Source organism: Rhipicephalus microplus, chromosome 2 (assembly GCF_043290135.1).
Source record: "Rhipicephalus microplus isolate Deutch F79 chromosome 2, USDA_Rmic, whole genome shotgun sequence".
In the NCBI taxonomy this organism is placed as follows: domain Eukaryota; kingdom Metazoa; phylum Arthropoda; class Arachnida; order Ixodida; family Ixodidae; genus Rhipicephalus; species Rhipicephalus microplus.
This window is the reverse complement of record NC_134701.1, coordinates 133,207,420-133,231,909: the sequence shown is the minus strand read 5'-3', so window position 1 is coordinate 133,231,909 and position 24,490 is coordinate 133,207,420. Positions and strand designations below refer to the sequence as shown.

The following is a 24,490-nucleotide window of genomic DNA, read 5'->3' as shown; positions in this document are numbered from 1 at the left end:
GTCAGAATGACCGTGTGGTCGAAGGCGCCAGACTTAAGGTAAACCTTGCCCAGTGATACGAGTGTAACGAGGCTTCTGGTCCACGTATGTGTGCGTGGGTTCGAATCCCACTTCTGACAAACTTTTTTTACTTTACTACCAGCACGATGTCAGTGTCTTCTTTTGCTGGGGCCGATATATCGTGTCAGAATGGCCGAGTGGTCAAAGGCGCCAGACTCAAGGGAAACCTTGCCCAGTGATACGGGTTGAACGAGGCTTCAGATCCACGTATGTGGGCATGGGTTCGAATCCAACTTCTGACAAACTTTTTTTTACTTTACTAACAGAACAATGTCAGTGTCTCCTTTTGCTGGGTTGATATGTCGTGTCCGAATGGCCGAGTGGTCTAAGGCGCCAGACTCAAGAGAAACCTTGCTCAGTGATACGGGTTGAACGAGGCTTCTGGTCTAGGTGTGTGGGCGTGGGTTCAAATCCCACTTCAGACAAACTCTTATTTTACTTTACTACGAGCATAAAGTCAGTGGCATCTTTTGCTGGGGCTGATATATCGTATCAGAATGGCCGAGTGGTCTAAGGCGCCAGACTCAAGGGAAACCTTGCCCAGTGATACGAGTTGAATGAGGCTTCTGGTGCATGTGTGTGTGCGTGGGTTCGAATCCCACTTCTGTCAATTTTTTTTAATTTACTACCAGCACAAAGTCAGTGTCTCCTTTTGCTGGGCTGAAATATTGTGTCCGAATGGCCGAGTGGTCGAAGGTGCTAGACTCAGGGGAAACCTTGCCCAGTCATTCCAGTTGAACGAGGCTTCTGGTCCACCTATGTGTGCGTGAGTTCGAATCCCACTTCTGACAAAATTTTTAAATCTACTACCAGAACAAAGTCAGTGTCTCCTTTTGCTGGGCTGAAATATCGTGTCAGAATGGCCGAGTGGTCCAAGGCGCCAGACTTAAGGGAAACCTTGCCCAGTGATACGGGTTGAACGAGGCCTCTGGCCTACGTATGTGGGCGTGGGTTGAAATCCCACTTCTGAGAAGCTCTTTTTTTACTTTACTACCAGCACGAAGTCAGTGTCTTCTTTTGCTGGGGCAGCTATGTCGTGTCAGAATGGCCGAGTGGTCTAAGGCGCCAGACTCAAGGGAATCCTTGCCCAGTGATAGGGGTTGAACGAGGCTTCTGGTCTACGTATGTGGGCGTGGGTTCGAATCTCTCTTCCAACAAACTTTTTTTTTACTTCACTAACAGAACAAAGTCAGTGTCTCCTTTTGCTGGGGCTGAAATATCGTGTCAGAATGGCCGAGTGGTCTAGGGCGCCAGACTCAAGGGAAACCTTGCCCAGTGATACGGGTTGAACGAGGCTTCTGGTCCACGTATGTGGGCGTGGGTTCGAATCCCACTTCTGACAAACTTTTTTTTACTTTACTACCAGCACGAAGTCAGTGTCTTCTTTTGCTGGGGCAGCTATGTCGTGTCAGAATGGCCGAGTGGTCTAAGGCGCCAGACTCAAGGGAATCCTTGCCCAGTGATAGGGGTTGAACGAGGCTTCTGGTCTACGTATGTGGGCGTGGGTTCGAATCTCTCTTCCAACAAACTTTTTTTTTTACTTCACTAACAGAACAAAGTCAGTGTCTCCTTTTGCTGGGGCTGAAATATCGTGTCAGAATGGTCGAGTGGTCTAAGGCTCCAGACTCAAGGAAAACCTTGCCCAGTGATACGGGTTGAACGAGGCTTCTGGTCCACGTATGTGTGCGTGGGTTCCAATCCCACTTCTGACAAAATTTTTTTAATCTACTACCAGAAGAAAGTCAGTGTCTCCTTTTGCTGGGCTGAAACATCGTGTCAGAATGGCCGAGTGGTCCAAGGCGCCAGACTCAAGGGAAACCGTGCCCAGTCATACGAGATAAACGAGGCTTCTGGTCCACGTATGTGTGCGTGGGTGCGAATCCCACTTCTGACAAACGTTTTTTACTTTACTACCAGAACAAAGTCAGTGTCTTCCTTTGCTTCAGCTTATATATCGTGTCAGAACGGCCGAGTTGTCTAAGGCACCACACTTAAGGGAAACATTGCCCGGTGATACGGGTTAAACGAGGCCTTTGGTCCACGTATGTGGACGTGGGTTCGAATCCCACTTCTGACAATCTTTTTTTTACTTTACTACCAGCATAAAGTCAGTGTTTTTTTGCTGGAACTGAAATATCGTGTCAGAATGGTCGAGTGGTCTAAGGCTCCAGACTCAAGGGAAACCTTGCCCAGTGATACGAGTTGAACGAGGCTTCTGGTACACGTATGTGTGCGTGGGTTCGAATCCCACTTCTGTCAATTTTTTTACTTTACTACCAGCACAGAGTCAGCGTCTTCTTTTGCTGGGCCGAAATATTGTGTCAGAATGGCCGAGTGGTCGAAGGCGCCAGACTTAAGGGAAACCTTGCCCAGTGATACGGGTTGAACGAGGCCTTTGGTCCACGTATGTGGACGTGGTTCGAATCCCACTTCTGACAATCTTTTTTTTACTTTACTACCAGCATAAAGTCAGTGTTTTTTTGCTGGGGCTGAAATACCGTGTCAGAATGGTCGAGTGGTCTAAGGCACCAGACTCAAGGGAAACCTTGCCCAGTGATACGGGTTGAACGGGGCTTCTGGTCTACGTATGTGGGCGTGGGTTAAAATCCCTCTTCTGAGAAGTTCTTTTTTTACTTTACTACCAGCACAAAGTCAGTGTCTTCTTTTGCTGGGGCTGAAATATCGTGTCAGAATGGTCGAGTGGTCTAAGGCTCCAGACTCAAGCGAAACCTTGCCCAGTGATACGGGTTGAACGAGGCATCTGGTCCACGTATGTGGGCGTGGGTTCGAATCCTATTCTGACAAACTTTTTTTTACTTTACTACCAGAACAAAGTCAGTGTCTCCTTTTGCTGGACAGAAAAATTGTGTCAGAATGGCCGAGTGGTCTAAGGCTCCACACTGAAGGGAAACCTTGCCCGGTGATGCGAGTTGAACGAGGCTTCTGGTCCATGTGTGCGTGAGTTCGAATCCCACTTCTGACAAAATTTTTAAATCTACTACCAGAACAAAGTCAGTGTCTCCTTTTGCTGGGCTGAAATATCGTGTCAGAATGGCCGAGTGGTCCAAGGCGCCAGACTTAAGGGAAACCTTGCCCAGTGATACGGGTTGAACGAGGCCTCTGGTCTACGTATGTGGGCGTGGGTTGAAATCCCACTTCTGAGAAGCTCTTTTTTTTACTTTACTACCAGCACAAAGTCAGTGTCTCCTTTTGCTGGGGCTAAAATATCGTGTCAGAATGGCCGAGTGGTCTAAGGCGCCAGACTCAAGGGAAACCTTGCCTAGTGATACGGGTTGAACGAGGCTTCTGGTCCACGTATGTGGGCGTGGGTTCGAATCCCACTTCTGACAAACTTTTTTTTACTTTACTACAGCACGAAGTCAGTGTCTTCTTTTGCTGGGGCAGCTCTGTCGTGTCAGAATGGCCGAGTGGTCTAAGGCGCCAGACTCAAGGGAATCCTTGCCCAGTGATAGGGGTTGAACGAGGCTTCTGGTCTACGTATGTGGGCGTGGGTTCGAATCTCTCTTCCAACAAACTTTTTTTTACTTCACTAACAGAACAAAGTCAGTGTCTCCTTTTGCTGGGGCTGAAATATCGTGTCAGAATGGTCGAGTGGTCTAAGGCTCCAGACTGAAGGAAAACCTTGCCCAGTGATACGGGTTGAACGAGGCTTCTGGTCCACGTATGTGGGCGTGGGTTCGAATCCTAATCTCACAAACTTTTTTTTACTTTACTACCAGAACAAAGTCAGTGTCTCCTTTTGCTGGGCTGAAATATTGTGTCAGAATGACCGTGTGGTCGAAGGCGCCAGACTTAAGGTAAACCTTGCCCAGTGATACGAGTGTAACGAGGCTTCTGGTCCACGTATGTGTGCGTGGGTTCGAATCCCACTTCTGACAAACTTTTTTTACTTTACTACCAGCACGATGTCAGTGTCTTCTTTTGCTGGGGCCGATATATCGTGTCAGAATGGCCGAGTGGTCAAAGGCGCCAGACTCAAGGGAAACCTTGCCCAGTGATACGGGTTGAACGAGGCTTCAGATCCACGTATGTGGGCATGGGTTCGAATCCAACTTCTGACAAACTTTTTTTTACTTTACTAACAGAACAATGTCAGTGTCTCCTTTTGCTGGGTTGATATGTCGTGTCCGAATGGCCGAGTGGTCTAAGGCGCCAGACTCAAGAGAAACCTTGCTCAGTGATACGGGTTGAACGAGGCTTCTGGTCTAGGTGTGTGGGCGTGGGTTCAAATCCCACTTCAGACAAACTCTTATTTTACTTTACTACGAGCATAAAGTCAGTGGCATCTTTTGCTGGGGCTGATATATCGTATCAGAATGGCCGAGTGGTCTAAGGCGCCAGACTCAAGGGAAACCTTGCCCAGTGATACGAGTTGAATGAGGCTTCTGGTGCATGTGTGTGTGCGTGGGTTCGAATCCCACTTCTGTCAATTTTTTTTAATTTACTACCAGCACAAAGTCAGTGTCTCCTTTTGCTGGGCTGAAATATTGTGTCCGAATGGCCGAGTGGTCGAAGGTGCTAGACTCAGGGGAAACCTTGCCCAGTCATTCCAGTTGAACGAGGCTTCTGGTCCACCTATGTGTGCGTGAGTTCGAATCCCACTTCTGACAAAATTTTTAAATCTACTACCAGAACAAAGTCAGTGTCTCCTTTTGCTGGGCTGAAATATCGTGTCAGAATGGCCGAGTGGTCCAAGGCGCCAGACTTAAGGGAAACCTTGCCCAGTGATACGGGTTGAACGAGGCCTCTGGTCTACGTATGTGGGCGTGGGTTGAAATCCCACTTCTGAGAAGCTTTTTTTACTTTACTACCAGCACGAAGTCAGTGTCTTCTTTTGCTGGGGCAGCTATGTCGTGTCAGAATGGCCGAGTGGTCTAAGGCGCCAGACTCAAGGGAATCCTTGCCCAGTGATAGGGGTTGAACGAGGCTTCTGGTCTACGTATGTGGGCGTGGGTTCGAATCTCTCTTCCAACAAACTTTTTTTTTTACTTCACTAACAGAACAAAGTCAGTGTCTCCTTTTGCTGGGGCTGAAATATCGTGTCAGAATGGCCGAGTGGTCTAAGGCGCCAGACTCAAGGGAAACCTTGCCCAGTGATACGAGTTGAACGAGGCTTCTGGTCCACGTATGTGGGCGTGGGTTCGAATCCCACTTCCGACAAACTTTTTTTACTTTACTACCAGCACGAAGTCAGTGTCTTCTTTTGCTGGGGCAGCTATGTCGTGTCAGAATGGCCGAGTGGTCTAAGGCGCCAGACTCAAGGGAATCCTTGCCCAGTGATAGGGGTTGAACGAGGCTTCTGGTCTACGTATGTGGGCGTGGGTTCGAATCTCTCTTCAACAAACTTTTTTTTTACTTCACTACCAGAACAAAGTCAGTGTCTCCTTTTGCTGGGGCTGAAATATCGTGTCAGAATGGTCGAGTGGTCTAAGGCGCCAGACTCAAGAGAAACCATGCCCAGTGATAGGGGTTGAACGAGGCTTCTGGTCCACGTATGTGGGCGTGGGTTCGAATCCCTCTTCCGACAAACTTTTTCTTACTTCACTAACGAAACAAAATCAGTGTCTCCTTTTGCTGGGGCTGACATATCGTATCAGAATGGCCGAGTGGTCCAAGGCGCCAGACTGAAAGGAAACCTTGCCCGGTGATGCGAGTTGAACGAGGCTTCTGTTCCACGTATGTGTGCGTGGGTTCGAATCTCACTTCGGACAAACTTTTTTTATTTTAGTACAAGAACAAAGCCAGTGTCTCCTTTGGTTAGGACTAAAATATCGTGGCAGAATGGCCGAGTGGTCGAAGGCACCAGACTTAAGGGAAACCTTGCCCAGTGATACGGGTTGAATGAGGCTTCTGGTCCACGTATGTGTGCGTGGGTGCGAATCCTACTTCTGACAAACTTTTTTTTACTTTACTACCAGAACAAAGTCAGTGTCTTCTTTTCCTGCAGCTTATATATCATGTCAGAACGGCCGAGTTGTCTGAAGCACCAGACTTAAGGGATACATTGCCCGTTGATACGGGTTAAACGAGGCCTTTGGTCCACGTATGTGGACGTGGGTTCGAATCTCACTTTCGTCAAATTTTTTACTTTACTACCAGCACAGAGTCAGCGTCTTCTTTGGTGAGGCTGACATATCGTATCAGAATGGCCGAGTGGTCGAAGGCGCCAGATTTAAGGGAAACCTTGCTCAGTGATACGGGTTGAACGAGGATTCTGGTCCAGGTGTGTGGGCGTGGGTTTGAATCCCACTTCTGTCAATTTTTTTAACTTTACTACCAGCACAGAGTCAGCGTCTTCTTTTGCTTGGGCTGACATATCGTATCAGAATGGCCGCGTGGTCTAAGGCGCCAGACTCAAGGGAAACCTTGCCCAGTGATACGAGTTGAACGAGGCTTCAGGTCCACGTATGTGTGCGTGGGTTCGAATCCCACTTCTGACAATTTTTTTTACTTTACTACCAGAACAAAGTCAGTGTCTCCTTTTGCTGGGCAGAAATATCGTGTCAGAAAGGCCGAGTGGTCGAAGGCGCCAAACTTAAGGGAAACCTTGCCCAGTGATACGGTTTGAACGAGGCTTCTGGTCCACGTATGTGGGCGTGGGTTCGAATCCCACTTCTGACAAAATTTTTTATTCTACTACCAGAAGAAAGTCAGTGTCTCCTGTTGCTGGGCTGAAATATCGTGTCAGAATGGCCGAGTGGTCCAAGGCGCCACACTTAAGGGAAACCTTGCCCAGTGATACGAGTTGAACGAGGCTTCTCGTCTACGTATGTGGGCGTGGGCTGAAATCCCCCTTCTGAGAAGGTCTTTTTTTTACTTTACTACCAGCACAAAGTCAGTGTCTTCTTTTGCTGTTGCTGAAATATCATGTCAAAATGGTCGAGTGGTCTAAGGCTCCAGATTCAAGGGAAATATTGCCCAGTGATACGGGTTGAACGAGGCCTTTGGTCCACGTATGTGGACGTGGGTTCGAATCTCACTTCCGTCAATTTTTTTTACATTACTACCAGCACAAAGTCAGCGTCTTCTTTGGTGAGGCTGACATATCGTATCAGAATGGCCGAGTGGTCGAAGGCGCCAGACTTAAGGGAAACCTTGCTCAGTGATACGGGTTGAACGATGGTTCTGGTCCAGGTGTGTGGGCGTGAGCTGAAATCCCATTTCAGACAAACTCTTTTTTTTTACTTTACTACAAGAACAAAGTCAGTGTCTCCTTTTGCTGGGCTGAAATATTGTGTCAGAATGGCCAAGTGGTCGAAGGCGCCAGACTTAAGGTAAACCTTGCCCAGTGATACGAGTGTAACGAGGCTTCTGGTCCACGTATGTGTGCGTGGGTTCGAATCCCACTTCTGACAAACTTTTTTTACTTTACTACCAGCACGAAGTCAGTGTCTTCTTTTGCTGGGGCTGATATATCGTGTCAGAATAACCGAGTTGTCTAAGGCGCCAGACTCAAGGGAAACCTTGCCCAGTGATACGGGTTGAACAAGGCTTCCTGTCCACGTATGTGGGCGTGGGTTCGAATCCAACTTCTGACAAACTTTTTTTACTTTACTAACAGAACAATGTCAGTGTCTCCTTTTGCTGGGTTGATATGTCGTGTCTGAATGGCCGAGTGGTCTAAGGCGCCAGACTCAAGAGAAACCTTGCTCAGTGATACGGGTTGAACGAGGCTTCTGGTCTAGGTGTGTGGGCGTGGGTTCAAATCCCACTTCAGACAAACTCTTTTTTACTTTACTACCAGCACGAAGTCAGTGTCTTCTTTTGCTGGGGCAGCTCTGTCGTGTCAGAATGGCCGAGTGGTCTAAGGCGCCAGACTCAAGGGAATCCTTGCCCAGTGATAGGGGTTGAACGAGGCTTCTGGTCTACGTATGTGGGCGTGGGTTCGAATCTCTCTTCCAACAAACTTTTTTTTACTTCACTAACAGAACAAAGTCAGTGTCTCCTTTTGCTGGGGCTGAAATATCGTGTCAGAATGGTCGAGTGGTCTAAGGCTCCAGACTGAAGGAAAACCTTGCCCAGTGATACGGGTTGAACGAGGCTTCTGGTCCACGTATGTGGGCGTGGGTTCGAATCCTAATCTGACAAACTTTTTTTTTACTTTACTACCAGAACAAAGTCAGTGTCTCCTTTTGCTGGGCTGAAATATTGTGTCAGAATGGCCGTGTGGTCGAAGGCGCCAGACTTAAGGTAAACCTTGCCCAGTGATACGAGTGTAACGAGGCTTCTGGTCCACGTATGTGTGCGTGGGTTCGAATCTCACTTCTGACAAACTTTTTTTACTTTACTACCAGCACGATGTCAGTGTCTTCTTTTGCTGGGGCTGATATGTCGTGTCAGAATGGCCGAGTGGTCAAAGGCGCCAGGCTCAAGGGAAACCTTGCCCAGTGATACGGGTTGAACGAGGCTTCAGGTCCACGTATGTGGGCATGGGTTCGAATCCAACTTCTGACAAACTTTTTTTTACTTTACTAACAGAACAATGTCAGTGTCTCCTTTTGCTGGGTTGATATGTTGTGTCCGAATGGCCGAGTGGTCTAAGGCGCCAGACTCAAGAGAAACCTTGCTCAGTGATACGGGTTGAACGAGGCTTCTGGTCTAGGTGTGTGGGCGTGGGTTCAAATCCCACTTCAGACAAACTCTTATTTTACTTTACTACGAGCATAAAGTCAGTGCCATCTTTTGCTGGGGCTGATATATCGTATCAGAATGGCCGAGTGGTCTAAGGCGCCAGACTCAAGGGAAACCTTGCCCAGTGATACGAGTTGAATGAGGCTTCTGGTGCATGTGTGTGTGCGTGGGTTCGAATCCCACTTCTGTCAATTTTTTTTTAATTTACTACCAGCACAAAGTCAGTGTCTCCTTTTGCTGGGCTGAAATATTGTGTCCGAATGGCCGAGTGGTCGAAGGTGCTAGACTCAGGGGAAACCTTGCCCAGTCATTCCAGTTGAACGAGGCTTCTGGTCCACCTATGTGTGCGTGAGTTCGAATCCCACTTCTGACAAAGTTTTTAAATCTACTACCAGAACAAAGTCAGTGTCTCCTTTTGTTGGGCTGAAATATCGTGTCAGAATGGCCGAGTGGTCCAAGGCGCCAGACTTAAGGGAAACCTTGCCCAGTGATACGGGTTGAACGAGGCCTCTGGTCTACGTATGTGGGCGTGGGTTGAAATCCCACTTCTGAGAAGCTCTTTTTTTACTTTACTACCAACACGAAGTCAGTGTCTTCTTTTGCTGGGGCAGCTATGTCGTGTCAGAATGGCCGAGTGGTCTAAGGCGCCAGACTCAAGGGAATCCTTGCCCAGTGATAGGGGTTGAACGAGGCTTCTGGTCTACGTATGTGGGCGTGGGTTCGAATCTCTCTTCCAACAAACTTTTTTTTACTTCACCAACAGAACAAAGTCAGTGTCTCCTTTTGCTGGGGCTGAAATATCGTGTCAGAATGGCCGAGTGGTCTAAGGCGCCAGACTCAAGGGAAACCTTGCCCAGTGATACGGGTTGAACGAGGCTTCTGGTCCACGTATGTGGGCGTGGGTTCGAATCCCACTTCTGACAAACTTTTTTTTACTTTACTACCAGCACGAAGTCAGTCTCTTTTGCTGGGGCAGCTATGTCGTATCAGAATGGCCGAGTGGTCTAACGCGCCAGACTCAAGGGAAACCTTACCCAGTGATACGAGTTGAATGAGGCTTCTGGTGCACGTGTGTGTGCGTGGGTTCGAATCCCTCTTCTGACAAACTTTTTTTACTTCACTAACAGAACAAAGTCAGCGTCTCCTTTTGCTGGGGCTGACATATCGAGTCAGAACGGCCGAGTGGTGTAAGGCGCCAGACTGAAGGGAAACCTTGCCCGGTGATGCGAGTTGAACGAGGTTTCTGGTCCACGTATGTGTGCGTGGGTTCGAATCTCACTTCTGTCAATTTTTTTTAATTTACTACCAGCACAAAGTCAGTGTCTCCATTTGCTGGGCTGAAATATTTTGTCAGAATGGCTGAGTGGTCGAAGGTGCTAGACTCAAGGGAAACCTTGCCCAGTCATACGAGATAAACGAGGCTTCTGCTCCACGTATGTGTGCGTGGGTGCGAATCCCATTTCTGACAAACTTTTTTTAATTTACTACCAGAACAAAGTCAGTGTCTTCCTTTGCTTCAGCTTATACATCGGGTCAGAACGGCCGTGTTGTCTAAAGCACCAGACTTAAGGGAAACATTGCCCGGTGATACGGGTTAAACGAGGCCTTTGGTCCACGTATGTGGTCGTGGGTTCGAATCCCACTTCTGACAAACTTTTTTTACTTTACTACCAGCATAAAGTCAGTGTTTTTTTTGCTGGGGCTGAAATATCGTGTCAGAATGGTCGAGTGGTCTAAGGCTCCAGACTCAAGGGAAACCTTGCCCAGTGATACGAGTTGAACGAGGCTTCTGGTACACGTATGTGTGCGTGGGTTCGAATCCCACTTCTGTCAATTTTTTTTACTTTACTACCAGCACAGAGTCAGCGTCTTCTTTTGCTGGGCCGAAATGTTGTGTCAGAATGGCCGAGTGGTTGAAGGCGCCAGACTTAAGGGAAACCTTGCCCAGTGATACGGGTTGAACGAGGCTTCTGGTCCACGTATGGGGGCGTGGGTTTGAATCCCACTTCTGACAAATTTTTTAATCTACTACCAGAAGAAAGTCAGTGTCTTCTTTTGCTGGTCTGAAATATCGTGTCAGAATGGCCGAGTGGTCCAAGGCACCAGACTTAAAGGAAACCTTGCCCAGCGATACGGGTTGAACGAGGCTTCTGGTCTACGTATGTGGGCGTGGGTTAAAATCCCACTTCTGAGAAGTTCTTTTTTTACTTTACTACCAGCACAAAGTCAGTGTCTTCTTTTGCTGGGGCTGAAATATCGTGTCAGAATGGTCGAGTGGTCTAAGGCTCCAGACTCAAGGGAACCCTTGCCCAGTGATACGGGTTGAACGAGGCTTCTGGTTCACGTATGTGGGCGTGGGTTCGAATCCTACTCTGACAAACTTTTTTTCACTTTACTACCAAAACAAAGTCAGTGTCTCCTTTTGCTGGGCAGAAAAATTGTGTCAGAATGGCCGAGTGGTCTAAGGCGCCAGACTGAAGGGAAACCTTGCCCGGTGATGCGAGTTGAACGAGGCTTCTGGTCCATGTGTGCTTGAGTTCGAATCCCACTTCTGTCAATTTTTTTTAATTTACTACCAGCACAAAGTCAGTGTCTCCTTTTGCTGGGCTGAAATATTGTGTCAGAATGGCCGAGTGGTCGAAGGTGCTAGACTCAAGGGAAACCTTGCTCAGTCATTCGAGTTGAACGAGGCTTCTGGTCCACCTATGTGTGCGTGAGTTCGAATCCCACTTCTGACAAAATTTTTAAATCTACTACCAGAACAAAGTCAGTGTCTCCTTTTGCTGGGCTGAAATATCGTGTCAGAATGGCCGAGTGGTCCAAGGCGCCAGACTTAAGGGAAACCTTGCCCAGTGATACGGGTTGAACGAGGCCTCTGGTCTACGTATGTGGGCGCGGGTTGAAATCCCACTTCTGAGAAGCTCTTTTTTTTACTTTACTACCAGCACAAAGTCAGTGTCTCCTTTTGCTGGGGCTAAAATATCGTGTCAGAATGGCCGAGTGGTCTAAGGCGCCAGACTCAAGGGAAACCTTGCCCAGTGATACGGGTTGAACGAGGCTTCTGGTCCACGTATGTGGGCGTGGGTTCGAATCCCACTTCTGACAAACTTTTTTTTACTTTACTATCAGCACGAAGACAGTGTCTTCTTTTGCTGGGGCAGCTATGTCGTGTCAGAATGGCCGAGTGGTCCAAGGCGCCAGACTCAAGGGAATCCTTGCCCAGTGATAGAGGTTGAACGAGGCTTCTGGTCTACGTATGTGGGCGTGGGTTCGAATCTCTCTTCCAACAAACTTTTTTTTACTTCACTAACAGAACAAAGTCAGTGTCTCCTTTTGCTGGGGCTGAAATATCGTGTCAGAATGGTCGAGTGGTCTAAGGCTCCAGACTGAAGGAAAACCTTGCCCAGTGATACGGGTTGAACGAGGCTTCTGGTCCACGTATGTGGGCGTGGGTTCGAATCCTAATCTGACAAACTTTTTTTTACTTTACTACCAGAACAAAGTCAGTGTCTCCTTTTGCTGGGCTGAAATATTGTGTCAGAATGGCCGTGTGGTCGAAGGCGCCAGACTTAAGGTAAACCTTGCCCAGTGATACGAGTGTAACGAGGCTTCTGGTCCACGTATGTGTGCGTGGGTTCGAATCCCACTTCTGACAAACTTTTTTTACTTTACTACCAGCACGATGTCAGTGTCTTCTTTTGCTGGGGCTGATATATCGTGTCAGAATGGCCGAGTGGTCAAAGGCGCCAGACTCAAGGGAAACCTTGCCCAGTGATACGGGTTGAACGAGGCTTCAGGTCCACGTATGTGGGCATGGGTTCAAATCCAACTTCTGACAAACTTTTTTTTACTTTACTAACAGAACAATGTCAGTGTCTCCTTTTGCTGGGTTGATATGTCGTGTCCGAATGGCCGAGTGGTCTAAGGCGCCAGACTCATGAGAAACCTTGCTCAGTGATACGGGTTGAACGAGGCTTCTGGTCTAGGTGTGTGGGCGTGGGTTCAAATCCCACTTCAGACAAACTCTTATTTTACTTTACTACGAGCATAAAGTCAGTGCCATCTTTTGGTGGGGCTGATATATTGTATCAGAATGGCCGAGTGGTCTAAGGCGCCAGACTCAAGGGAAACCTTGCCCAGTGATACGAGTTGAATGAGGCTTCTGGTGCATGTGTGTGTGCGTGGGTTCGAATCCCACTTCTGTCAATTTTTTTTAATTTACTACCAGCACAAAGTCAGTGTCTCCTTTTGCTGGGCTGAAATTTGTGTCCGAATGGCCGAGTGGTCGAAGGTGCTAGACTCAGGGGAAACCTTGCCCAGTCATTCCAGTTGAACGAGGCTTCTGGTCCACCTATGTGTGCGTGAGTTCGAATCCCACTTCTGACAAAATTTTTAAATCTACTACCAGAACAAAGTCAGTGTCTCCTTTTGCTGGGCTGAAATATCGTGTCAGAATGGCCGAGTGGTCCAAGGCGCCAGACTTAAGGGAAACCTTGCCCAGTGATACGGGTTGAACGAGGCCTCTGGCCTACGTATGTGGGCGTGGGTTGAAATCCCACTTCTGAGAAGCTCTTTTTTTACTTTACTACCAGCACGAAGTCAGTGTCTTCTTTTGCTGGGGCAGCTATGTCGTGTCAGAATGGCCGAGTGGTCTAAGGCGCCAGACTCAAGGGAATCCTTGCCCAGTGATAGGGGTTGAACGAGGCTTCTGGTCTACGTATGTGGGCGTGGGTTCGAATCTCTCTTCCAACAAACAACTTTTTTTACTTCACTAACAGAACAAAGTCAGTGTCTCCTTTTGCTGGGGCTGAAATATCGTGTCAGAATGGCCGAGTGGTCTAGGGCGCCAGACACAAGGGAAACCTTGCCCAGTGGTGCGGGTTGAACGAGGCTTCTGGTCCACGTATGTGGGCGTGGGTTCAAATTCCACTTCTGACAAACTTTTTTTTACTTTACTACCAGCACGAAGTCAGTGTCTTCTTTTGCTGGGGCAGCTATGTCGTGTCAGAATGGCCGAGTGGTCTAAGGCGCCAGACTCATGGGAATCCTTGCCCAGTGATAGGGGTTGAACGAGGCTTCTGGGCTACGTATGTGGGCGTGGGTTCGAATCTCTCTTCCAACAAACTTTTTTTTTACTTCACTAACAGAACAAAGTCAGTGTCTCCTTTTGCTGGGGCTGAAATATCGTGTCAGAATGGTCGAGTGGTCTAAGGCTCCAGACTCAAGGAAAACCTTGCCCAGTGATACGGGTTGAACGAGGCTTCTGGTCCACGTATGTGTGCGTGGGTTCGAATCCCACTTCTGACAAAATTTTTTTAATCTACTACCAGAAGAAAGTCAGTGTCTCCTTTTGCTGGGCTGAAACATCGTGTCAGAATGGCCGAGTGGTCCAAGGCGCCAGACTCAAGGGAAACCGTGCCCAGTCATACGAGATAAACGAGGCTTCTGGTCCACGTATGTGTGCGTGGGTGCGAATCCCACTTCTGACAAACGTTTTTTACTTTACTACCAGAACAAAGTCAGTGTCTTCCTTTGCTTCAGCTTATATATCGTGTCAGAACGGCCGAGTTGTCTAAGGCACCAGACTTAAGGGAAACATTGCCCGGTGATACGGGTTAAACGAGGCCTTTGGTCCAGGTATGTGGACGTGGGTTCGAATCCCACTTCTGACAATCTTTTTTTTACTTTACTACCAGCATAAAGTCAGTGTTTTTTTTGCTGGAACTGAAATATCGTGTCAGAATGGTCGAGTGGTCTAAGGCTCCAGACTCAAGGGAAACCTTGCCCAGTGATACGAGTTGAACGAGGCTTCTGGTACACGTATGTGTGCGTGGGTTCGAATCCCACTTCTGTCAATTTTTTTACTTTACTACCAGCACAGAGTCAGCGTCTTCTTTTGCTGGGCCGAAATATTGTGTCAGAATGGCCGAGTGGTCGAAGGCGCCAGACTTAAGGGAAACCTTGCCCAGTGATACGGGTTGAACGAGGCCTTTGGTCCACGTATGTGGACGTGGTTCGAATCCCACTTCTGACAATCTTTTTTTACTTTACTACCAGCATAAAGTCAGTGTTTTTTTGCTGGGGCTGAAATACCGTGTCAGAATGGTCGAGTGGTCTAAGGCACCAGACTCAAGGGAAACCTTGCCCAGTGATACGGGTTGAACGGGGCTTCTGGTCTACGTATGTGGGCGTGGGTTAAAATCCCTCTTCTGAGAAGTTCTTTTTTTACTTTACTACCAGCACAAAGTCAGTGTCCTCTTTTGCTGGGGCTGAAATATCGTGTCAGAATGGTCGAGTGGTCTAAGGCTCCAGACTCAAGCGAAACCTTGCCCAGTGATACGGGTTGAACGAGGCATCTGGTCCACGTATGTGGGCGTGGGTTCGAATCCTATTCTGACAAACTTTTTTTTACTTTACTACCAGAACAAAGTCAGTGTCTCCTTTTGCTGGGCAGAAAAATTGTGTCAGAATGGCCGAGTGGTCTAAGGCTCCACACTGAAGGGAAACCTTGCCCGGTGATGCGAGTTGAACGAGGCTTCTGGTCCATGTGTGCGTGGGTTCGAATCTCACTTCTGTCAATTTTTTTAAATTTACTGCCAGCACAAAGTCAGTGTCTCCTTTTGCTGGGCTGAAATATTGTGTCAGAATGGCCGAGATGTCGAAGGTGCTAGACTCAAGGGAAACCTTGCCCAGTCATTCGAGTTGAACGAGGCTTCTGGTCCACCTATGTGTGCGTGAGTTCGAATCCCACCTCTGACAAAATTTTTTAATCTACTACCAGAAAAAAGTCAGTGTCTCCTTTTGCTGGGCTGAAATATCGTGTCAGAATGGCCGAGTGGTCCAAGGCGCCAGACTTAAAGGAAACCTTGCCCAGTGATACGGGTTGAACGAGGCTTCTGGTCCACGTATGTGGGCGTGGGTTCGAATCCCACTTCTGACAAACTTTTTTTACTTTACTAACAGAACAATGTCAGTGTCTCCTTTTGCTGGGTTGGTATGTCGTGTCCGAATGGCCGAGTGGTCTAAGGCGCCAGACTCAAGAGAAACCTTGCTCAGTGATACGGGTTGAATGAGGCTTCTGGACTAGGTGTGTGGGCGTGGGTTCAAATCCTACTTCAGACAAACTTTTTTTTTACTTTACTACGAGCATAAAGTCAGTGTCATCTTTTGCTGGGCTGAAATATCGTGTCAGAATGGCCGAGTGGTCCAAGGCGCCAGACTTAAAGGAAACCTTGCCCAGTGATACGGGTTGAACGAGGCTTCTGGTCCACGTATGTGGGCGTGGGTTCGAATCCCACTTCTGACAAACTTTTTTTACTTTACTAACAGAACAATGTCAGTGTCTCCTTTTGCTGGGTTGGTATGTCGTGTCCGAATGGCCGAGTGGTCTAAGGCGCCAGACTCAAGAGAAACCTTGCTCAGTGATACGGGTTGAATGAGGCTTCTGGACTAGGTGTGTGGGCGTGGGTTCAAATCCTACTTCAGACAAACTTTTTTTTACTTTACTACGAGCATAAAGTCAGTGTCATCTTTTGCTGGGGCTGATATATCGTATCAGAATGGCCGAGTGGTCTAAGGCGCCAGACTCAAGGGAAACCTTGCCCAGTGACACGAGTTGAACGAGGCTTCTGGTCCACGTATGTGTGCGTGGGTTCGAACCCCTCTTCTGACAAACTTTTTTTTACTTCACTAACAGAACAAAGTCAGCATCTCCTTTTGCTGGGGCTGACATATCCTATCAGAATGGCCGAGTGGTGTAAGGCACCAGACTGAAGGGAAACCGTGCCCGGTGATGCGAGTTGAACGAGGCCTCTGGTCCACGTATGTGTGCGTGGGTTCGAATCTCACTTCTGTCAATTTTTTTTAATTTACTACCAGCACAAAGTCCGTGTCTCCTTTTGCTGGGATGAAATATTGTGTCAGAATGGCCGAGTGGTCGAAGGTGCTAGACTCAAGGGAAACCTTGCCCAGTCATACGAGATGAACGAGGCTTCTGGTCCACGTATGTGTGCGTGGGTTCGAATCCCACTTATGACAAAATTTTTTAATCTACTACCAGAAGAAAGTCAGTGTCTCCTTTTGCTGGGCTGAAATTTCCTGTCAGGATGGCCGAGTGGTCCAAGGCGCCAGACTTAAGGAAAACCTTGCCCAGTGATACGGGTTTAACGAGGCTTCTGGTCTACGTATGAGGGCGTCGGTTGAAATCCCACTTCTGAGAAGCTCTTTTGTTTACTTTACTACCAGCACAAAGTCAGTGTCTCCTTTTGCTGGGGCTGAAATATCGTGTCAGAATGGCCGAGTGGTCTAAGGCGCCAGACTCAAGGGAATCCTTGCCCAGTGATAGGGGTTGAACGAGGCTTCTGGTCTACGTATGTGGGCGTGGGTTCGAATCTCTCTTCCAACAAACTTTTTTTTACTTCACTAACAGAACAAAGTCAGTGTCTCCTTTTGCTGGGGCTGAAATATCGTGTCAGAATGGTCGAGTGGTCTAAGGCGCCAGACTCAAGAGAAACCATGCCCAGTGATAGGGGTTGAACGAGGCTTCTGGTCCACGTATGTGGGCGTGGGTTCGAATCCCTCTTCCGACAAACTTTTTTTTACTTCACTAACGAAACAAAATCAGTGTCTCCTTTTGCTGGGGCTGACATATCGTATCAGAATGGCCGAGTGGTCCAAGGCGCCAGACTGAAAGGAAACCTTGCCCGGTGATGCGAGTTGAACGAGGCTTCTGTTCCACGTATGTGTGCGTGGGTTCGAATCTCACTTCGGACAAACTTTTTTTATTTTAGTACAAGAACAAAGCCAGTGTCTCCTTTGGTTAGGACTAAAATATCGTGGCAGAATGGCCGAGTGGTCGAAGGCGCCAGACTTGAGGGAAACCTTGCCCAGTGATACGGGTTGAATGAGGCTTCTGGTCCACGTATGTGGGCGTGGGTTCGAATCCCACTTCTGACAAACTCTTTTTTTTATTTACTACCAGCACAAAGTCAGTGTCTCTTTTTGCAGGGCTGAAATATTGTGTCAGAATGGCCAAGTGGTCGGAGGCGCTAACCTCAAGGGAAACCGTGCCCAGTCATACGAGTTGAACGAGGCTTCTGGTCCAAGTATGTGTGCGTGGGTGCGAATCCTACTTCTGACAAACTTTTTTTTACTTTACTACCAGAACAAAGTCAGTGTCTTCTTTTCCTGCAGCTTATATATCATGTCAGAACGGCCGAGTTGTCTAAGGCACCAGACTTAAGGGATACATTGCCCGTTGATACGGGTTAAACGAGGCCTTTGGTCCACGTATGTGGACGTGGGTTCGAATCTCACTTTCGTCAAATTTTTTACTTTACTACCAGCACAGAGTCAGCGTCTTCTTTGGTGAGGCTGACATATCGTATCAGAATGGCCGAGTGGTCGAAGGCGCCAGATTTAAGGGAAACCTTGCTCAGTGATACGGGTTGAACGAGGATTCTGGTCCAGGTGTGTGGGCGTGGGTTCAAATCCCATTTCAGACAAACTCTTTTTTTTACTTTACTGCGAACATAAAGTCAGTGTCTTCTTTTGCTGGGGCTGATATATCGTGTCAGAATAACCGAGTTGTCTAAGGCGCCAGACTCAAGGGAAACCTTGCCCAGTGATACGGGTTGAACAAGGCTTCCTGTCCACGTATGTGGGCGTGGGTTCGAATCCAACTTCTGACAAACTTTTTTTACTTTACTAACAGAACAATGTCAGTGTCTCCTTTTGCTGGGTTGATATGTCGTGTCTGAATGGCCGAGTGGTCTAAGGCGCCAGACTCAAGAGAAACCTTGCTCAGTGATACGGGTTGAACGAGGCTTCTGGTCTAGGTGTGTGGGCGTGGGTTCAAATCCCACTTCAGACAAACTCTTTTTTACTTTACTACCAGCACGAAGTCAGTGTCTTCTTTTCCTGGGGCAGCTCTGTCGTGTCAGAATGGCCGAGTGGTCTAAGGCGCCAGACTCAAGGGAATCCTTGCCCAGTGATAGGGGTTGAACGAGGCTTCTGGTCTACGTATGTGGGCGTGGGTTCGAATCTCTCTTCCAACAAACTTTTTTTTACTTCACTAACAGAACAAAGTCAGTGTCTCCTTTTGCTGGGGCTGAAAAATCGTGTCAGAATGGTCGAGTGGTCTAAGGCTCCAGACTGAAGGAAAACCTTGCCCAGTGATACGGGTTGAACGAGGCTTCTGGTCCACGTATGTGGGCGTGGGTTCGAATCCTAATCTGACAAACTTTTTTTTTACTTTACTACCAGAACAAAGTCAGTGTCTCCTTTTGCTGGGCTGAAATATTGTGTCAGAATGGCCGTGTGGTCGAAGGCGCCAGACTTAAGGTAAGCCTTGCCCAGTGATACGAGTGTAACGAGGCTTCTGGTCCACGTATGTGTGCGTGGGTTCGAATCTCACTTCTGACAAACTTTTTTTACTTTACTACCAGCACGATGTCAGTGTCTTCTTTTGCTGGGGCTGATATATCGTGTCAGAATGGCCGAGTGGTCAAAGGCGCCAGGCTCAAGGGAAACCTTTCCCAGTGATACGGGTTGAACGAGGCTTCAGGTCCACGTATGTGGGCATGGGTTCGAATCCAACTTCTGACAAACTTTTTTTTTACTTTACTAACAGAACAATGTCAGTGTCTCCTTTTGCTGGGTTGATATGTCGTGTCCGAATGGCCGAGTGGTCTAAGGCGCCAGACTCAAGAGAAACCTTGCTCAGTGATACGGGTTGAACGAGGCTTCTGGTCTAGGTGTGTGGGCGTGGGTTCAAATCCCACTTCAGACAAACTCTTATTTTACTTTACTACGAGCATAAAGTCAGTGCCATCTTTTGCTGGGGCTGATATATCGTATCAGAACGGCCGAGTGGTCTAAGGCGCCAGACTCAAGGGAAACCTTGCCCAGTGATACGAGTTGAATGAGGCTTCTGGTGCATGTGTGTGTGCGTGGGTTCGAATCCCACTTCTGTCAATTTTTTTTTTAATTTACTACCAGCACAAAGTCAGTGTCTCCTTTTGCTGGGCTGAAATATTGTGTCCGAATGGCCGAGTGGTCGAAGGTGCTAGACTCAGGGGAAACCTTGCCCAGTCATTCCAGTTGAACGAGGCTTCTGGTCCACCTATGTGTGCGTGAGTTCGAATCCCACTTCTGACAAAGTTTTTAAATCTACTACCAGAACAAAGTCAGTGTCTCCTTTTGTTGGGCTGAAATATCGTGTCAGAATGGCCGAGTGGTCCAAGGCGCCAGACTTAAGGGAAACCTTGCCCAGTGATACGGGTTGAACGAGGCCTCTGGTCTACGTATGTGGGCGTGGGTTGAAATCCCACTTCTGAGAAGCTCTTTTTTTACTTTACTACCAACACGAAGTCAGTGTCTTCTTTTGCTGGGGCAGCTATGTCGTGTCAGAATGGCCGAGTGGTCTAAGGCGCCAGACTCAAGGGAATCCTTGCCCAGTGATAGGGGTTGAACGAGGCTTCTGGTCTACGTATGTGGGCGTGGGTTCGAATCTCTCTTCCAACAAACTTTTTTTTACTTCACCAACAGAACAAAGTCAGTGTCTCCTTTTGCTGGGGCTGAAATATCGTGTCAGAATGGCCGAGTGGTCTAAGGCGCCAGACTCAAGGGAAACCTTGCCCAGTGATACGGGTTGAACGAGGCTTCTGGTCCACGTATGTGGGCGTGGGTTCGAATCCCACTTCTGACAAACTTTTTTTTACTTTTCTACCAGCACGAAGTCAGTCTCTTCTTTTGCTGGGGCAGCTATGTCGTATCAGAATGGCCGAGTGGTCTAACGCGCCAGACTCAAGGGAAACCTTACCCAGTGATACGAGTTGAATGAGGCTTCTGGTGCACGTGTGTGTGCGTGGGTTCGAATCCCTCTTCTGACAAACTTTTTTTACTTCACTAACAGAACAAAGTCAGCGTCTCCTTTTGCTGGGGCTGACATATCGGGTCAGAACGGCCGAGTGGTGTAAGGCGCCAGACTGAAGGGAAACCTTGCCCGGTGATGCGAGTTGAACGAGGTTTCTGGTCCACGTATGTGTGCGTGGGTTCGAATCTCACTTCTGTCAATTTTTTTTAATTTACTACCAGCACAAAGTCAGTGTCTCCATTTGCTGGGCTGAAATATTTTGTCAGAATGGCTGAGTGGTCGAAGGTGCTAGACTCAAGGGAAACCTTGCCCAGTCATACGAGATAAACGAGGCTTCTGCTCCACGTATGTGTGCGTGGGTGCGAATCCCATTTCTGACAAACTTTTTTTAATTTACTACCAGAACAAAGTCAGTGTCTTCCTTTGCTTCAGCTTATACATCGTGTCAGAACGGCCGTGTTGTCTAAAGCACCAGACTTAAGGGAAACATTGCCCGGTGATACGGGTTAAACGAGGCCTTTGGTCCACGTATGTGGTCGTGGGTTCGAATCCCACTTCTGACAAACTTTTTTTACTTTACTACCAGCATAAAGTCAGTGTTTTTTTGCTGGGGCTGAAATATCGTGTCAGAATGGTCGAGTGGTCTAAGGCTCCAGACTCAAGGGAAACCTTGCCCAGTGATACGAGTTGAACGAGGCTTCTGGTACACGTATGTGTGCGTGGGTTCGAATCCCACTTCTGTCAATTTTTTTTACTTTACTACCAGCACAGAGTCAGCGTCTTCTTTTGCTGGGCCGAAATGTTGTGTCAGAATGGCCGAGTGGTTGAAGGCGCCAGACTTAAGGGAAACCTTGCCCAGTGATACGGGTTGAACGAGGCTTCTGGTCCACGTATGGGGGCGTGGGTTTGAATCCCACTTCTGACAAATTTTTTAATCTACTACCAGAAGAAAGTCAGTGTCTTCTTTTGCTGGTCTGAAATATCGTGTCAGAATGGCCGAGTGGTCCAAGGCACCAGACTTAAAGGAAACCTTGCCCAGCGATACGGGTTGAACGAGGCTTCTGGTCTACGTATGTGGGCGTGGGTTAAAATCCCACTTCTGAGAAGTTCTTTTTTTACTTTACTACCAGCACAAAGTCAGTGTCTTCTTTTGCTGGGGCTGAAATATCGTGTCAGAATGGTCGAGTGGTCTAAGGCTCCAGACTCAAGGGAACCCTTGCCCAGTGATACGGGTTGAACGAGGCTTCTGGTTCACGTATGTGGGCGTGGGTTCGAATCCTACTCTGACAAACTTTTTTTCACTTTACTACCAAAACAAAGTCAGTGTCTCCTTTTGCTGGGCAGAAAAATTGTGTCAGAATGGCCGAGTGGTCTAAGGCGCCAGACTGAAGGGAAACCTTGCCCGGTGATGCGAGTTGAACGAGGCTTCTGGTCCATGTGTGCTTGAGTTCGAATCCCACTTCTGTCAATTTTTTTTAATTTACTACCAGCACAAAGTCAGTGTCTCCTTTTGCTGGGCTGAAATATTGTGTCAGAATGGCCGAGTGGTCGAAGGTGCTAGACTCAAGGGAAACCTTGCTCAGTCATTCGAGTTGAACGAGGCTTCTGGTCCACCTATGTGTGCGTGAGTTCGAATCCCACTTCTGACAAAATTTTTAAATCTACTACCAGAACAAAGTCAGTGTCTCCTTTTGCTGGGCTGAAATATCGTGTCAGAATGGCCGAGTGGTCCAAGGCGCCAGACTTAAGGGAAACCTTGCCCAGTGATACGGGTTGAACGAGGCCTCTGGTCTACGTATGTGGGCGCGGGTTGAAATCCCACTTCTGAGAAGCTCTTTTTTTTACTTTACTACCAGCACAAAGTCAGTGTCTCCTTTTGCTGGGGCTAAAATATCGTGTCAGAATGGCCGAGTGGTCTAAGGCGCCAGACTCAAGGGAAACCTTGCCCAGTGATACGGGTTGAACGAGGCTTCTGGTCCACGTATGTGGGCGTGGGTTGGAATCCCACTTCTGACAAACTTTTTTTTACTTTACTATCAGCACGAAGACAGTGTCTTCTTTTGCTGGGGCAGCTATGTCGTGTCAGAATGGCCGAGTGGTCCAAGGCGCCAGACTCAAGGGAATCCTTGCCCAGTGATAGAGGTTGAACGAGGCTTCTGGTCTACGTATGTGGGCGTGGGTTCGAATCTCTCTTCCAACAAACTTTTTTTTACTTCACTAACAGAACAAAGTCAGTGTCTCCTTTTGCTGGGGCTGAAATATCGTGTCAGAATGGTCGAGTGGTCTAAGGCTCCAGACTGAAGGAAAACCTTGCCCAGTGATACGGGTTGAACGAGGCTTCTGGTCCACGTATGTGGGCGTGGGTTCGAATCCTAATCTGACAAACTTTTTTTTACTTTACTACCAGAACAAAGTCAGTGTCTCCTTTTGCTGGGCTGAAATATTGTGTCAGAATGGCCGTGTGGTCGAAGGCGCCAGACTTAAGGTAAACCTTGCCCAGTGATACGAGTGTAACGAGGCTTCTGGTCCACGTATGTGTGCGTGGGTTCGAATCCCACTTCTGACAAACTTTTTTTACTTTACTACCAGCACGATGTCAGTGTCTTCTTTTGCTGGGGCTGATATATCGTGTCAGAATGGCCGAGTGGTCAAAGGCGCCAGACTCAAGGGAAACCTTGCCCAGTGATACGGGTTGAACGAGGCTTCAGGTCCACGTATGTGGGCATGGGTTCAAATCCAACTTCTGACAAACTTTTTTTTACTTTACTAACAGAACAATGTCAGTGTCTCCTTTTGCTGGGTTGATATGTCGTGTCCGAATGGCCGAGTGGTCTAAGGCGCCAGACTCATGAGAAACCTTGCTCAGTGATACGGGTTGAACGAGGCTTCTGGTCTAGGTGTGTGGGCGTGGGTTCAAATCCCACTTCAGACAAACTCTTATTTTACTTTACTACGAGCATAAAGTCAGTGCCATCTTTTGGTGGGGCTGATATATTGTATCAGAATGGCCGAGTGGTCTAAGGCGCCAGACTCAAGGGAAACCTTGCCCAGTGATACGAGTTGAATGAGGCTTCTGGTGCATGTGTGTGTGCGTGGGTTCGAATCCCACTTCTGTCAATTTTTTTTAATTTACTACCAGCACAAAGTCAGTGTCTCCTTTTGCTGGGCTGAAATTTGTGTCCGAATGGCCGAGTGGTCGAAGGTGCTAGACTCAGGGGAAACCTTGCCCAGTCATTCCAGTTGAACGAGGCTTCTGGTCCACCTATGTGTGCGTGAGTTCGAATCCCACTTCTGACAAAATTTTTAAATCTACTACCAGAACAAAGTCAGTGTCTCCTTTTGCTGGGCTGAAATATCGTGTCAGAATGGCCGAGTGGTCCAAGGCGCCAGACTTAAGGGAAACCTTGCCCAGTGATACGGGTTGAACGAGGCCTCTGGCCTACGTATGTGGGCGTGGGTTGAAATCCCACTTCTGAGAAGCTCTTTTTTTACTTTACTACCAGCACGAAGTCAGTGTCTTCTTTTGCTGGGGCAGCTATGTCGTGTCAGAATGGCCGAGTGGTCTAAGGCGCCAGACTCAAGGGAATCCTTGCCCAGTGATAGGGGTTGAACGAGGCTTCTGGTCTACGTATGTGGGCGTGGGTTCGAATCTCTCTTCCAACAAACAACTTTTTTTTACTTCACTAACAGAACAAAGTCAGTGTCTCCTTTTGCTGGGGCTGAAATATCGTGTCAGAATGGCCGAGTGGTCTAGGGCGCCAGACACAAGGGAAACCTTGCCCAGTGGTGCGGGTTGAACGAGGCTTCTGGTCCACGTATGTGGGCGTGGGTTCAAATTCCACTTCTGACAAACTTTTTTTTACTTTACTACCAGCACGAAGTCAGTGTCTTCTTTTGCTGGGG

General features: G+C 48.1%; 35 non-coding genes across 35 annotated transcripts; all 35 read left to right on the top strand.

Annotated features, from left to right (window-relative positions):
* The first annotated feature begins 366 nt into the window (after positions 1-366).
* On the top strand, positions 367-485 carry TRNAL-CAA (transfer RNA leucine (anticodon CAA)). The gene is made up of 2 exons: positions 367-404; positions 440-485. It is a non-coding gene; the product is annotated as a tRNA-Leu (tRNA).
* A 798-nt stretch (positions 486-1,283) lies between these two features.
* On the top strand, positions 1,284-1,402 carry TRNAL-CAA (transfer RNA leucine (anticodon CAA)). Its single transcript has 2 exons — positions 1,284-1,321; positions 1,357-1,402. It is a non-coding gene; the product is annotated as a tRNA-Leu (tRNA).
* Positions 1,403-1,835: 433 nt separating this feature from the next.
* Positions 1,836-1,954, top strand: TRNAL-CAA (transfer RNA leucine (anticodon CAA)). Its single transcript has 2 exons — positions 1,836-1,873; positions 1,909-1,954. It is a non-coding gene; the product is annotated as a tRNA-Leu (tRNA).
* A 246-nt stretch (positions 1,955-2,200) lies between these two features.
* On the top strand, positions 2,201-2,319 carry TRNAL-CAA (transfer RNA leucine (anticodon CAA)). The gene is made up of 2 exons: positions 2,201-2,238; positions 2,274-2,319. It is a non-coding gene; the product is annotated as a tRNA-Leu (tRNA).
* Positions 2,320-3,291: 972 nt separating this feature from the next.
* Positions 3,292-3,410, top strand: TRNAL-CAA (transfer RNA leucine (anticodon CAA)). The gene is made up of 2 exons: positions 3,292-3,329; positions 3,365-3,410. It is a non-coding gene; the product is annotated as a tRNA-Leu (tRNA).
* Positions 3,411-4,206: 796 nt separating this feature from the next.
* TRNAL-CAA (transfer RNA leucine (anticodon CAA)) lies at positions 4,207-4,325 on the top strand. The gene is made up of 2 exons: positions 4,207-4,244; positions 4,280-4,325. It is a non-coding gene; the product is annotated as a tRNA-Leu (tRNA).
* Positions 4,326-5,122: 797 nt separating this feature from the next.
* TRNAL-CAA (transfer RNA leucine (anticodon CAA)) lies at positions 5,123-5,241 on the top strand. Its single transcript has 2 exons — positions 5,123-5,160; positions 5,196-5,241. It is a non-coding gene; the product is annotated as a tRNA-Leu (tRNA).
* Positions 5,242-5,489: 248 nt separating this feature from the next.
* TRNAL-CAA (transfer RNA leucine (anticodon CAA)) lies at positions 5,490-5,608 on the top strand. The gene is made up of 2 exons: positions 5,490-5,527; positions 5,563-5,608. It is a non-coding gene; the product is annotated as a tRNA-Leu (tRNA).
* Positions 5,609-6,583: 975 nt separating this feature from the next.
* Positions 6,584-6,702, top strand: TRNAL-UAA (transfer RNA leucine (anticodon UAA)). Its single transcript has 2 exons — positions 6,584-6,621; positions 6,657-6,702. It is a non-coding gene; the product is annotated as a tRNA-Leu (tRNA).
* A 615-nt stretch (positions 6,703-7,317) lies between these two features.
* TRNAL-UAA (transfer RNA leucine (anticodon UAA)) lies at positions 7,318-7,436 on the top strand. Its single transcript has 2 exons — positions 7,318-7,355; positions 7,391-7,436. It is a non-coding gene; the product is annotated as a tRNA-Leu (tRNA).
* A 246-nt stretch (positions 7,437-7,682) lies between these two features.
* On the top strand, positions 7,683-7,801 carry TRNAL-CAA (transfer RNA leucine (anticodon CAA)). The gene is made up of 2 exons: positions 7,683-7,720; positions 7,756-7,801. It is a non-coding gene; the product is annotated as a tRNA-Leu (tRNA).
* Positions 7,802-8,599: 798 nt separating this feature from the next.
* Positions 8,600-8,718, top strand: TRNAL-CAA (transfer RNA leucine (anticodon CAA)). Its single transcript has 2 exons — positions 8,600-8,637; positions 8,673-8,718. It is a non-coding gene; the product is annotated as a tRNA-Leu (tRNA).
* A 798-nt stretch (positions 8,719-9,516) lies between these two features.
* On the top strand, positions 9,517-9,635 carry TRNAL-CAA (transfer RNA leucine (anticodon CAA)). The gene is made up of 2 exons: positions 9,517-9,554; positions 9,590-9,635. It is a non-coding gene; the product is annotated as a tRNA-Leu (tRNA).
* Positions 9,636-10,426: 791 nt separating this feature from the next.
* Positions 10,427-10,545, top strand: TRNAL-CAA (transfer RNA leucine (anticodon CAA)). Its single transcript has 2 exons — positions 10,427-10,464; positions 10,500-10,545. It is a non-coding gene; the product is annotated as a tRNA-Leu (tRNA).
* Positions 10,546-10,607: 62 nt separating this feature from the next.
* Positions 10,608-10,726, top strand: TRNAL-UAA (transfer RNA leucine (anticodon UAA)). Its single transcript has 2 exons — positions 10,608-10,645; positions 10,681-10,726. It is a non-coding gene; the product is annotated as a tRNA-Leu (tRNA).
* Positions 10,727-10,787: 61 nt separating this feature from the next.
* TRNAL-UAA (transfer RNA leucine (anticodon UAA)) lies at positions 10,788-10,906 on the top strand. Its single transcript has 2 exons — positions 10,788-10,825; positions 10,861-10,906. It is a non-coding gene; the product is annotated as a tRNA-Leu (tRNA).
* A 792-nt stretch (positions 10,907-11,698) lies between these two features.
* On the top strand, positions 11,699-11,817 carry TRNAL-CAA (transfer RNA leucine (anticodon CAA)). The gene is made up of 2 exons: positions 11,699-11,736; positions 11,772-11,817. It is a non-coding gene; the product is annotated as a tRNA-Leu (tRNA).
* A 431-nt stretch (positions 11,818-12,248) lies between these two features.
* On the top strand, positions 12,249-12,367 carry TRNAL-UAA (transfer RNA leucine (anticodon UAA)). Its single transcript has 2 exons — positions 12,249-12,286; positions 12,322-12,367. It is a non-coding gene; the product is annotated as a tRNA-Leu (tRNA).
* A 1,533-nt stretch (positions 12,368-13,900) lies between these two features.
* Positions 13,901-14,019, top strand: TRNAL-CAA (transfer RNA leucine (anticodon CAA)). The gene is made up of 2 exons: positions 13,901-13,938; positions 13,974-14,019. It is a non-coding gene; the product is annotated as a tRNA-Leu (tRNA).
* A 63-nt stretch (positions 14,020-14,082) lies between these two features.
* On the top strand, positions 14,083-14,201 carry TRNAL-CAA (transfer RNA leucine (anticodon CAA)). The gene is made up of 2 exons: positions 14,083-14,120; positions 14,156-14,201. It is a non-coding gene; the product is annotated as a tRNA-Leu (tRNA).
* A 247-nt stretch (positions 14,202-14,448) lies between these two features.
* TRNAL-CAA (transfer RNA leucine (anticodon CAA)) lies at positions 14,449-14,567 on the top strand. Its single transcript has 2 exons — positions 14,449-14,486; positions 14,522-14,567. It is a non-coding gene; the product is annotated as a tRNA-Leu (tRNA).
* A 966-nt stretch (positions 14,568-15,533) lies between these two features.
* TRNAL-UAA (transfer RNA leucine (anticodon UAA)) lies at positions 15,534-15,652 on the top strand. The gene is made up of 2 exons: positions 15,534-15,571; positions 15,607-15,652. It is a non-coding gene; the product is annotated as a tRNA-Leu (tRNA).
* A 63-nt stretch (positions 15,653-15,715) lies between these two features.
* Positions 15,716-15,834, top strand: TRNAL-CAA (transfer RNA leucine (anticodon CAA)). The gene is made up of 2 exons: positions 15,716-15,753; positions 15,789-15,834. It is a non-coding gene; the product is annotated as a tRNA-Leu (tRNA).
* Positions 15,835-15,899: 65 nt separating this feature from the next.
* TRNAL-UAA (transfer RNA leucine (anticodon UAA)) lies at positions 15,900-16,018 on the top strand. The gene is made up of 2 exons: positions 15,900-15,937; positions 15,973-16,018. It is a non-coding gene; the product is annotated as a tRNA-Leu (tRNA).
* Positions 16,019-16,081: 63 nt separating this feature from the next.
* Positions 16,082-16,200, top strand: TRNAL-CAA (transfer RNA leucine (anticodon CAA)). The gene is made up of 2 exons: positions 16,082-16,119; positions 16,155-16,200. It is a non-coding gene; the product is annotated as a tRNA-Leu (tRNA).
* Positions 16,201-17,181: 981 nt separating this feature from the next.
* On the top strand, positions 17,182-17,300 carry TRNAL-CAA (transfer RNA leucine (anticodon CAA)). The gene is made up of 2 exons: positions 17,182-17,219; positions 17,255-17,300. It is a non-coding gene; the product is annotated as a tRNA-Leu (tRNA).
* Positions 17,301-17,548: 248 nt separating this feature from the next.
* Positions 17,549-17,667, top strand: TRNAS-UGA (transfer RNA serine (anticodon UGA)). Its single transcript has 2 exons — positions 17,549-17,586; positions 17,622-17,667. It is a non-coding gene; the product is annotated as a tRNA-Ser (tRNA).
* Positions 17,668-18,464: 797 nt separating this feature from the next.
* On the top strand, positions 18,465-18,583 carry TRNAL-CAA (transfer RNA leucine (anticodon CAA)). Its single transcript has 2 exons — positions 18,465-18,502; positions 18,538-18,583. It is a non-coding gene; the product is annotated as a tRNA-Leu (tRNA).
* Positions 18,584-19,382: 799 nt separating this feature from the next.
* TRNAL-CAA (transfer RNA leucine (anticodon CAA)) lies at positions 19,383-19,501 on the top strand. Its single transcript has 2 exons — positions 19,383-19,420; positions 19,456-19,501. It is a non-coding gene; the product is annotated as a tRNA-Leu (tRNA).
* Positions 19,502-20,300: 799 nt separating this feature from the next.
* On the top strand, positions 20,301-20,419 carry TRNAL-CAA (transfer RNA leucine (anticodon CAA)). Its single transcript has 2 exons — positions 20,301-20,338; positions 20,374-20,419. It is a non-coding gene; the product is annotated as a tRNA-Leu (tRNA).
* Positions 20,420-21,212: 793 nt separating this feature from the next.
* On the top strand, positions 21,213-21,331 carry TRNAL-CAA (transfer RNA leucine (anticodon CAA)). The gene is made up of 2 exons: positions 21,213-21,250; positions 21,286-21,331. It is a non-coding gene; the product is annotated as a tRNA-Leu (tRNA).
* A 62-nt stretch (positions 21,332-21,393) lies between these two features.
* On the top strand, positions 21,394-21,512 carry TRNAL-UAA (transfer RNA leucine (anticodon UAA)). Its single transcript has 2 exons — positions 21,394-21,431; positions 21,467-21,512. It is a non-coding gene; the product is annotated as a tRNA-Leu (tRNA).
* Positions 21,513-21,573: 61 nt separating this feature from the next.
* Positions 21,574-21,692, top strand: TRNAL-UAA (transfer RNA leucine (anticodon UAA)). Its single transcript has 2 exons — positions 21,574-21,611; positions 21,647-21,692. It is a non-coding gene; the product is annotated as a tRNA-Leu (tRNA).
* A 792-nt stretch (positions 21,693-22,484) lies between these two features.
* Positions 22,485-22,603, top strand: TRNAL-CAA (transfer RNA leucine (anticodon CAA)). Its single transcript has 2 exons — positions 22,485-22,522; positions 22,558-22,603. It is a non-coding gene; the product is annotated as a tRNA-Leu (tRNA).
* Positions 22,604-23,034: 431 nt separating this feature from the next.
* On the top strand, positions 23,035-23,153 carry TRNAL-UAA (transfer RNA leucine (anticodon UAA)). Its single transcript has 2 exons — positions 23,035-23,072; positions 23,108-23,153. It is a non-coding gene; the product is annotated as a tRNA-Leu (tRNA).
* Positions 23,154-24,490: the final 1,337 nt, after the last annotated feature.